This window comes from Cuculus canorus, chromosome 3 (genome assembly GCF_017976375.1).
Source record: "Cuculus canorus isolate bCucCan1 chromosome 3, bCucCan1.pri, whole genome shotgun sequence".
Classification (NCBI taxonomy): Eukaryota; Metazoa; Chordata; class Aves; order Cuculiformes; family Cuculidae; genus Cuculus; species Cuculus canorus.
The window spans coordinates 34,252,453-34,264,745 of NC_071403.1; the positions used below are offsets into that span (position 1 = coordinate 34,252,453).

The 12,293-nt window shown below is 37.2% G+C and overlaps 1 protein-coding gene across 8 annotated transcripts in view; it reads right to left on the bottom strand.

The window, feature by feature from the left end:
- The window catches only part of HS3ST5 (heparan sulfate-glucosamine 3-sulfotransferase 5), a 203,316-nt gene that overhangs the window by 104,344 nt on the left and 86,679 nt on the right, over nt 1–12,293 (bottom strand). The window lies entirely within an intron of this gene.

The window sequence follows — 12,293 nt, forward strand, 5'->3', positions numbered from 1 at the left end:
GTTCATTTTAAATGAACATGCTTATTCTGCCAAGACTGGATTGTTTTCAAACTCAGTAATAGATAGGATTTCTCTTCTGTTATTTGATGAAATCTCATATTGATTATAAATAATACATTTCATGAATGACAGACCTACCAATAAAAGCCACTATTCAACATGTAAATGCACACAAATATCAGTATATATAATTATACACAATGATTAGAAATGTCATACATTTATTTATTGTAAACAATTTAAGTCAATACATATGAAGTGGAAAATCAAATTAAGTGGGGTAATATCATTATTTTTTCCTTATTTTACCTCTAATTGAACTCTTTCTTTTCATGCTAATGAGAACATTACGATTTTTGTTTAATGACTATCCGTTTTCAATGTGCATTTACCTACTCTACCTAAGACTAGATCCTTTGGCTAATGTACCCTTTAAGACTCTATGCCTGGGATCCACAGGGGCCTCCAAGTCCCACAAGAGGCAAAAGGGCATGGTAGATCCAGCCACTCTCAGTTCTTTCCCAGAGAAAGGTTCCTTTCAACAGGCTGTTTGCTTCTCTTTTAAGCATGCTAGTGTTAGTGTCAACACTACTAACCAGTAAGTTCTGACACTCTTTTTGCACAAAATGTCTTCTAGATGTTTCTTTATAAGCTAAATACACTCAGAAACATCCAGAGGCTTTCTCAACAGAGAAGAAGAAATATTTTTAGGGATCCAAGCAGCCCCTGCATGCAAAGCCTTAGCTACTGTCTTGCTCCATGAATTGCTGCTAGGTCCTCATCCTCTGACTGTTCTCACTTGTTTCATGTTAGTTTGCTGCTGCACTCCCTTTTAAAAGGAGCAGGTTGGTTCCTTACATGTCCTGGGCATCTTCCTGGCCATAGTTCAAATGGACATCACTCCCCATAGAGGGTTATGTTTGTTTCTTTATTTTTTATAGTGAACTTCAGTTGGTTTACTGGTTTCCTTCTCTGAATTTGCTAGTTGCATTTTGTGTGTGCGTGTGTTCCCAAGTGCAACAAAGCACTATGCAAGAAATCTTATAAAAATAGATGAGAAGATAAGAGTCTCCTGATTATGGAAAGGAAGAATTTAAAAATAAATATTTAATTTTTTTTTTTGTTCAACAAATAGCAAGTATCTAAGCACCTCCATATTTTAAGAAGTGATTTCCTCTTTCTTCACAGATGAAAGCTTCAAATAACACATAAATAGTGGATGTGTGTATACATCTACTGTCTCGCAATGCAGAATAACATGAGTTAGATTAGACCATGATAGCTGAATCACACATTAGACAGAAGACACTACATCCCAAAGGATAGGCATGTTTTTACTTATCATTGTGATCTCTTGCAGTAGTATCTGCCTGAGGTAAGTCTAAACACCAAAGGTCGTTTAAACTAAAGAACTAATGAAAAATACTTCATTGTCTGGTAATAGTGCTATTTTGAGCCTACATCCAGACACTATGGTTTAATAATATTTAATGTGCACTCTTCTAAAGCATTTTACATCTCAGTATTGTAACTGAAACCTATGTAAAAGGTAAGGTGAACAAGAAGCACCCAACTGGATACATTTCCTTGTAGACACTGATGTGAAAACAGTGAGAAGTGCAGCTATAGTTGCTTCCATGGCAGTGAAGAGGCTGTCCTGGCAGAAAGTGTCAGGGCTGCTCTGGCAGGTTTGAGTCACAGCCAGAGCTGGTCTCTACAAAATCAATGAATATGCCACGAATGCCATGAAAAAACATACAGTGAGCCATACTTATGTGGCTGGGGACAAAGAAGAGAAAAACCCAAATATCAGAAATATTTAGGGTTTTCACAGTTTTTCACCTCCTAGCTTCCCTCTACTACGTGAAAGTAATTTTCAGTATAACCCAAAATTTCTGAGTCTGTGATATGTGTCCAACTTTGATAATCAGATTGCCCCAACTTCTAAGAAAACAGAGTTTCTAGTATTTATACCTTTGCGGTAAACCTTTCTGACAGATTGCCTTAGGGAAGTAGCATTGTGAAGCCCGCCAGCACATACCTGCAGACCTGACCACACACAGTCCAGTAAAACTTGATGAAATCCGGGAGGAATTTCTATAGATTGCTTCTTCCACCTGCTCCACATGTATGAAGTACAGTTACCCTCAGGGAAACAATCCTCCATTCCTGTAAATTTTGATATGTCACATATTACCTATTCAGCTGTTATTCAAAATGTTCTAGAGACGTATGGAGCAATGGCATGTCATCATGACCACCACACCATCATGCTCAATACCAGCTTTTCAGTTCCAAGCGAAATGTTGGTAGCATGATGCAATGAAGTTCAAGCATCTACAGAATTTGCCACCAAAAAGCTAAATACTAGCAACCTGCAGTTTTAAAAATATCCATTTATCCTTCTGAACTCAAATTTGAGTATGATAAAACATGACTTGAACTACTGGCATCAATATGTAATAGCGGTTGGTAAACACACTGTGCTATTGTGTCTACTTTTCAAAACAATCGCTAACCTCCTGTTTAACCATCAGGTAAAAAGTGGCACCAGCATTCTATGCTGAGTAACATGTTACTATAGTGTCAACTTAGTGCAATATGTCTACACTAATAAGTTGCAACACATAAAAAAAAAAAGTCTCAAATAAAATAACATTAGAAAAAAAATGGTGTGAAATGTTCAGTAAATCTCTTGGGTTAGCAGTCTGAAATGATAAAGTTCTCTTTCAATAAATGTTTAATTAGAAAAAAAATAATAAAATAAGCAGAGACAAACTTTCTCAAAGTACTCTTCAACAGTGGTACATACTACAAACAAAACCTCATTTATACCTGAGTACAGTTCGAAGTATCACAACAGAGCATGTATATACATTTAATCCACTACATTCCATACACAGACCCTACATGCAATACGCATGTATCAGATACAATTTATGTAGGTTCTTGCTCTGCAGTAATTCAATACAATTTGCTACCTGGGACAGGAGTAGCTGCTCTGCTAGTGTAAATTCAGCACATTAGCACAATTGTACAGCCAGTTACAGCAGCTGAAACTCTGGCACATAACCTACAGAAAAGGGTCAGTTTTATGAGCAAATCACTAGTTCTTGGAGGAAATAAAGAGTGACTCTTTTCTTGGGGGGACACCCTCTGTAGACACGAGGCCAATGTGAAATTTCTTAGCAGGAAATCTGTTTTCCGTGACAGAAAAAGAAACAGCAAGTGGTCCAGCACCCATGCCTGTGTACAGAGAGATGTTTTTCCATCACACTGTAATGAGAGAGAGTATAAAACCATGTAAGGAGTGAATGGGGCTATCACACTATTCATGTGACAGTGTTGCCCACAGGGGTACACCATGGTCACCGAAAAGCGAAGACTGCAACCTTTAAGCAAAAACACTGTCAGCCATGAAGAATTCAGAAAAGTTTCCTGTGCTAACAAAATTATCTTGCTGTTTCCCAGTTTCCTTCATGAACACACAGAGAAAGAATCACTCTGCACCCCATAACAGCCGCATTTGAGACAGAGCAGATCTCTTTATTTCCTGTTTTTTTTTACGTCAGCTCCCATCCTGCCCAGATGTTGTCAGCAGTTATATTAACAGCAGACTTGAAGAGCATTTTTCCCTTCCAGACCAGAAGTATTGAGTCCGTTTTCAGATGATGTGGTTGAAGTTTCACAGTCTTCTACTGTCATGTGCCATATTAATTAAGTCAGCCCTGTTTAATTAAAACTAGAAGTTTATTTTATTCAACCATCTAAAATACCAAATTCCACTGACTTCCTGCAGAGATACACAGGCACAACAATTCCCACTGCAATTTTTCATTATACTTTACAGAGATACTGTGCCATATTCCATACTCCCACTAGAATTTTACTAACGTGGCAGCATTGACATTGGTAAAATTATTCCTGATTTACTTTGGCACAAAAGAGATTGGCATCAGGTCTGTTGGGATAAGATAGCTCCTCTCCATAATCATACTTACTGTACTTAAGAATAAGAAAAAAATACATTGCTTGGAAAACTTCAGTGGACCATCCTTTCTCAGGGAAAAAAAAAAGAAAAACAGAATTATGATCTGCTCTAAGGTGAACAGCTGTTCTTCCTCGTTATCTAGAAGAAGGGTAACAGTACCAATCTTGCAAAGAAACTTTCATCAAGAAAAAAAGGAGGGCAGTAACTGAAACGAATACAGTGTCAGTTTAAACTGACATGTCCCGTGTTACTTCTACGCACATGTGTTTACCAGCTCTGGTAAAAACCAGCAGGTCCTCTAGAACAGACCACCAAGGATTATTGCCTCAGTCTTTTCAAGTATTCATCTTCCTTTCTCAGTGAAGCCGCTTCTGTCACTCACATGCTATCCTTGGCAATCTCCATTTATCATAAGCCTCTTTTTCAGTTGTTTTCCCCAGCCTTCCTATCAGTTTCAGCTGATGAAACACCGCAAGATAGTCTTTTCACTTTTGGTGAATATCTCTGTTTCTATTAAACATATCAAGACCAGTAGCACCTGAAAAACTTTTTTATTAGAAACCAATCAGCGCTAGTGAGTAACCACATTGTTTGTCATGCATGCCAGTTTTGGAAATAAAGCGTACATCTTTAGGATGTTCAGGCACTGGGGTGGTAAGAACATAAGAATTTGAAATGGGCAGAAACTGAAAACACACTGAAGTAATGCCATTTGTGATAATGTTTCAGTAGGCTGTGCAGAAGAGTTGTGGAGCTTCTGTGGATGCACAGAAAGTTTGCTAAGCCATAAAACTTGGCCAATAGATTTGCTCTTTCAGCTCTGTTTTGCAACCATAATATCTCCTAATTAATCCACGAAACTACAAGTTACAAGACAGAGCCAAGAAGCCTTAAAGACAACCCTACTGGGCCTTTCCAAGTAAAAGACTTCCACTTGTGTTAATAAGAATATTTTGTGAAGAGAGATTGCAAATGAGGTGCAAGAAGTTACACAGAGACTCCTGACCCCTCATCTCAGCTTAAAAAGCAAGATATGTTGAGGACTGGTTTAGCTCCCCCTGTGTACTACTCAATCCATGAGCTTTAAAGATATGCAGAACATAAATTTTCTTAGGAGTTCTCACCACTGCACAAAAATACATCTGCAGCTGAAGAATATCCCTTGAATTAAAATAAGAATTCTTTTTCTACCGTGTGATAAAAGAGACATGAGAGTACCTAAAAGGGGCTACAAGAAAGCTGTGGAGGGACTGTTCACAAAAGCTTGTAGTGATAGGACTAGGGGGAATGGGTATAAACTGGAGAGAGGCAGAGTTAGACTAGACATAAGGAAGAATTTCTTCACCATGAGAGCGGTGAGGCACTGGCACAGGTTGCCCAGGGAAGCTGTGGTTGCCCCACCCCTGGAGGTGTTCAAGGCCAGGTTGGATGGACCTTGGGCAGCCTGACCTGGTGGGAGGTGTCCCTGCCTGTGGCAGAGGGGTTGGAACTGGATGATCTTTAAGGTCCCTTCCAACCCAAACTATTCTATGATTCTATGATTCTGTATTTTCTATCCTTTTCTTGTGAGCAAGACTTCCTCGTGCTATTAGGACATCCTTTCTAGGTTTTATTCTTCCTACAACATTAGATCTATTTCAATTCATTCTTCAACGAAAACTCTGGTTCTTCTATGCTCACTTGACTCAGCTTCACAAAAGGTCACAAAATATCATTGTGCTTACAATCAAATTAAGAATACTGCCAACACTGAAAAAACACAAAACAAATTACTTATCAGCAAAACACCATCTTTTCAAAAGAAGTGCTTATGGAGTGAAAGCTCTTTTATTTTCTTAGAATTTCCTCTTAAGTTAATTTTGCATTACACACCAGCTACATGTTACTGGTAGATTGGGTTGATGTAGCACAGCATGTGACCCAAAAAGGATCATCCATTGTCATTTCCCAGATCCTAAGGCCCACTCTGCAGACAGCAGCAGAATCTTCAACGGATGTCAGTGGCAGCTGCATGCCAGAAAATGGAAATAGTCGCAGGGTCTGCTGAAACGCTAACATCAGCTTTGGTTCTTACTCTCCCTTCTACTCACACTAAAGTGACACTACAAACATTCAGCAAAACTTCCACTTCTACCTTTGGTTTTCTTGAAGTATAAAGACAAAGGCAGTGGGAAAGGCAGTAGTCAGAATGGAATTAAACACTGATTAGTCATAGACGTGTTTGCAGCTGTGTCCTCTAACCCTGCCCTGACAGGAATGGTCTCAGTGAAGTTAGGGGCAGATGGATGTCTGAGAAAAGGGTCTAATCTAACAAGTTTATTCAATTTAGAAGGACTACTTTCATGAGTACACAGAAGAATCATTCTTAAATCAATGTCTGAGAAGATCCGTGTCCAGAAAGTGCTTACTCCTTTTTCCTTAATCTTCTCTAGAGACCTGTGGGACAGATGGTTCAAAGGACCTAAACCTTATTTCTCCAGAATAGATGTCTGTGCCCTTGGGCTCGTTGCTGTCACAGCATGCATTAAAGCTCCACTCATTTTTTTCTGAAGCTCAGCTTGCTCACCAGTTGGAAGCCCTGTGGTGACTCATACAGACAAAAATGATTTGCCATCAAATAAGCTTAAAATTAGAGATAGTAAAAAAAAAGGAAAACAACTTAGTAGAATCTTTTTCCTGTATTTTTGGTGAGCAAAATTTTAAACTTTTCAAACTAACTTTGCTGAAAGGCAAAAGAATAATCTTATTTGCAAATATGTTTACGCAAATAAATGATACTTCACAAATGAGTACTTGCATAGACAAACTTTCAGGTTCAAGAACTCAGACGTAAAAGGTGTGGTGATTTGATCAATTTCTATAAACATGTTTCTGGTCAAATGGATTAATTTTAAAATGTGCAAAATGGGCAGAGGATCAGCAGCTCACACTATATCAAAACAATTTGTGCTCCGCATTGCTAATTAGGAAACCCCAGAAGATCAAGTAATATGATACTTCACAACTCTATTGAAAATCTGAAAAAACAGCAAATTCCAAACACTCCAAACAGAAAGTCTTCAGAACTTCCAGGGTAACAAATCTGTTCCATATGAAAGCTTTACAGCTCTTGTTCAAAGCCTTGACAAATGCAAATATCATCACTGCATATAGACTCTAAGCTGATGTAATTTTCCATAGCTCCACGGAAGTTAATGATGATACATTGATTTCCAGCAATGAGGATCTGACCCAAAAAATGCTGCATTAACTTACTCAAGAAATGATTCCACCCCCCTTTCAAAGTTTAGCTTTTCTCCAGGGGAGCAGAAGTGCTGAATTGACATGTAAGTACATTCAGCATCTACATCTGAGCCAGACAGAGCATAAGAGCAAGGAGGGCATAAGAAATTCACCACTGTGCCTCTACTTACTATAAATTGAGATAATCGCTGTCACAGAGATGAAGAAAGGGCAACACAGATGGTGTTCTGAAAAATTTTTCAGTTGCTCATGAGACCCATGGCAGTAACTGGGAAACAATTTAGGTAATTTTATGACTCCAGATAGAAATAAAATTATTAACATTTACAATGAAAGAATGGTAGAAAAGAGTTTACTTCGCACATTCCTTTAAAAAGTTTTCCAGAAGAAAACTTTAGAGAAACAAGGTGGTTTGGAACGATAAAAATAAATTGAAATATATCCTGCTGTTTTAGCAATGTTTTTTCCTCCTATTAAGTGCTATGGGGGTTTTTTTCTGATATACTGTAAGAATAGAATATAACTTTTCTTAAGAAGAGTGACGACTGACCCAGTTTTTGAGGTAGCCTTCGTATCGTTATCCTCTGGGTTTTATGTTTAAAAGATTATCTTGACATTAGGAAAGAAGCTTTTATGCATTTTCTCCCCAGTTAAATTTTGAACTCTACACTTACAGGGAAAACTAAGCTGGTAAGAGAGAAGAAAAAAAAGGTTTCAAATAAGAGTTCCATTTTAAAAAACCTTTTTAAAGATACATACTTCTGAAATTTCCTTTTAGGCTCCACTTCCCAAGAAAAACACCTGTTGGGTGACTTCTCTGACATTACATTCCTGTCTACAAATCAAAAGTTATGAAAAAAAAAGAGTCTTCCTTAGGTTGCACCAAATTTAAGTAGGACACTTTTTCTCCTCACTGAAGAAAGCAAAGCCTCAGGCACCCAGTGCACTTGCCTGCCGCTTATCAGAAGTATTCACTTTTTTGGGTTTAGAGGCTGGGAGTCTACCACGGCTGAGAGTTGAGGCTATCACTATTTAAAGAAAGCATTCTACTTATAATATAAATATTTAATCAAATATTTACACATTAGTGTTTCCTTCCTTGGTCATACTCTTACACAATGATAGAACTGAAATCCACCACATGGTCAAGCCAAAGAGTATTTTTTTATTTAAAAAATTCTTTCACCAGTGTCACAGGTGCAAAACTTATTATCCGAGAAAGCAGCCTATGAAAGTAAGGTTTCAAAGGTTCTAGTTGCTTGCTAATTTAATACTTATTTTGTAAGGATGACATATTCCAAAGCTATATATTTTTATTCCTATTAGATGCCTAAATCATCTACTGTGCTCATCGTATAGACTCTGCAGGGCTTACTGCATTGGTTGCAACCTACAGAGGCTAATCTGAAATATACCACAAACAGCTTGAATTAAGGCCCGAAGGAGACTTGTACCCTTCACCTTTCTATAAGAGTAACTGAGACATGTAATGTTACCATAATATTTTTATAGTTCTGAAATGTAAAAAGCTGACCATATAATCATTACTTTCTTTTCTCAATAATTATAGTCATTTTGTAACATATCTAGAATGTAAACATGAAAGAATGTAATTGTAATTTTCCACAACAGTTAGTGAAAACACTGTGTTAAACTTGAACCCACAAAACTGCTGTCCTTCCTTCTGCTACTGGTGCCTGGAACTGCAAAAAAACCAATTCTAAATAATTGTTGTTTTAGAAAATTTATCTATTAAACAGATGATTGTAGCTAGAAATTTCAAAGTGCAAAAAGTGGAACATCCTGAGTGATATAAGAGGTTTGCATATTGTCAGTGGAACAAAGGAGCACAGAACATTTGCACAAAGTGGTTTTGATATCAATAGGCTGAATTGTCAAAGCTATGAATCATCATAAAAAAGCACCTGTAACAAGTAATACAAGACTTTGTAAGACACTCTGTTGTGAATCATGGGTTTAAAAAAAACCCAACAAACTCAGACTGTTTTAATTCTTTTAACTGTTTTTCCTCTTATCAGAATAATATTACACAACATGGAAAATCCATTTTCACATTTCAGTGTCCTTTTGTACATGCCCTCAAAAGACCAGTAATTGTTCTCTTTTCCTTTAAGCTTGCTATGAATATTTGAAAAAGTTGAAAAACCTCCAGCATTTCTTTCAACATTGTTGCAGGACTGATTTGACTTAAAGCTTAACATTCACTGAATTGTTTCTACCTTTTTTTTTTTTTTGGTGATAGTTCCATAATATCCCTTGCATTTTATCTATCTTTTTGTTATGTTCTCTGAACATGCTTTCATATCTTCAGAAGGCAGATAAATACCAAGAAAATAGTATTCTAGTTATACCAGCTTTTCTCATCAGAAAGAAAGCTGACACTTTTGTGTGGAATAGCTACACTCCAGAAATACAGCATATCAAGCTTATGGTTAAGTGCAATGTGACCTGTACAAATAAGTCAAGTAAATTCTATGCTGTGCACCCGTATGCAATCTTCTACTTTGTCCACTACTCAGGCAGCAACACACAAAAAACTGCTTTATATGTATTCATATTTTCAAAAAGGAGATGAGTCTCCAAAAAGGATGGGTGGCATGAAACACAATTGCATGTCAGCACGCACGTGCAGTCCATGGACTAGAGGAGCCTGAGTGATCCAGCAGGTGCATCTATAATTGTGTGCAGGACCCCAAGGATTTCTTCCCCATTGTCCCAAGGGAAACTTCAGTTCCAAGACTTGCTGCTAGCAAGATGCAGATTTGCAGGTTTGTTTTTTCTGACACTTGCACATGAACAGAAATGAATGTTAAAACTAAGTAATGAAAAATTTTCCATTATTGATTTTTTCTTCTTTTAATAAACTAGGATTTATTTTCTCATAAAAAGTGAAGAAGCTTTGCAGCAGTAAATAATATTTAAGCCAAAATGTATTTCTTATTCATGAATCTGCTGGGAGTTTTCACATGATCTGGTTTAGATCTACAAAGCAAGCATTTAAACAGTGAATATGGATTTCATGAGATTAGTTGGCAAATTGCTACTTTGTCTTTCCCTTGTTCTGGACCATCTTACCAAAGATTCATAGACAGGAATCCACAACCTGATGGCTTTTAAAGACAGAAGGTAACATTGTAGGTTTCCAATGCAATCTGAAAACATATTCAAAAAAATTCTTCAAAGAATCTCCATGGAGCTTGGAATATCATATGTGTAAAAACTCAAAATCTATGATGAGTCATCTGAAACAATAAGAGTCTGTTTTCTAAACCAGTCACCTCCTTGAACTGAACTGCTTCATCAAGCCTTAAGCTTAGAGCAATAAAACTAATTTAAAAATTGTGTCACTGAAAACTGATTTCAATGAGAATGACACAACTTTACGGTCCCTCATGCCTTCTTATGCAATACTTGCCAAACCTTATTGCGTATTTACAAAACAATAAATATAGCGTGAAAAGCCATCTGTGAATGGCTAGAAGTACAGTTTTTGGGTGTTTTGCATCTCTGACATATTCCTAGAGAAAAATACTGCTCATTGTAAGAATTTATATTTTTTTCTGCATGTGCTTAACTGTAAATGAGTATCAATACAAAAACTGTTTAACTGTTGACTAATAACTATGAGTTCTCCCAGCAACAGAAGCCAGTGATATCCATTTTCAGAATACATGTGACAATATACTTAAACAAAGCACCAGAAATTAAGTAGAGAAAAAGAAGTACTAGGTTTTAAGTACTGCCCACCGGTGGAAAGAACGCTTAGAGTCGAAGCATTAACTATGCGAATACAGACTGTGGTCAACATTCGTACCAAAAAGCTCCTACATTAGGCATAGAGATGTGTGCAAATCTCAGTAATATGAGTAATAATTACATAGAACCTACAAAGGAGAACTGAGGTAACTGAAGTTGGCAAGGTGTGATAAAAACAAAAAGAGCCTGCAAAAATGCACAGAGATCAGAAAAACAAACCAGAAAATGAAACTAATATCTGCATAGGCTGGAGTGTTAAAATTACTTTTACATTTAATTTCTTCCACAACACATAGTTAACTCCAACATAATTCTGAACTGAAATAAACTATTGCATCAGCTGATATAAGTATTTTTCTTGATCCTCCTATCTAAAGAAGAACTAGTCTCTTATAAATCTGTGAAACATTTATGTTTTCCCACCATGCCCAGCTATCCTTGCGATTTCTTTGCCATGTGGCTCCTCAGCCTGATAAAACCTGAGCTTCACATAAGTTCCACATCACATTCAAGGAATATAGAAATGAATACTAATGGTGAACATGTGCCCCGGGAGGTGTGTGAGCACTACTCCTTGTGATCTGACAGGACTTCACTGCCTTGTAAAACAGTTTGGTCAAGAAAAAACAGTCTCAGCTCTCCTGACTCACAAATGCAATGTTGATAGTAGTGGGCTCCATATTAGTGCCTCATGATCTTTCTCTGACTTTTTAAGGACTTTCAGCTGATTCTATTACGGTATGTTTCCAGGATGAAGCAATCACTAAAATGTTGATGTGGCATCCAGGAAGGAAAATGCGCATAAAGTTAAGGAGCTTGTCTAAGCAGAGGGTACAGATAGGCATCTCCTTTGCTCCTTTTCCTGCCTAAAGACAATTTGGGAGTTGTAGGTGTTGGACAACATGATGTAGAAACACTTGCGCTGGCATAAGGAGCAGTATAGCCATGGCCACACTTTCAGAATTTCTCAGCAGATCATATTGATTTAGGCATAAATGTACTGTTCCACCTCAGGTCCTCCAGTTTGCTGAAAGTAAATGCATTGTCTCAAGCCAAGGATATCACCATCGTATACAACTTCTGTAGCTTTTTTCTCCTCCACTGTCTTTCAGCACTCAAATATTGGGTGACATGACATCCAGCTTCTGTGAAGGCTAAGTGCTAAAGATCTGCAGATCAGAGAACACTTAAGCTTCACAAAATGTGATTAAATCTTATGAGTAGTTAATTAATTTTTAATATGGGTAAAATGCACTTTTGTACTACAAAAGCTTATTTAGAA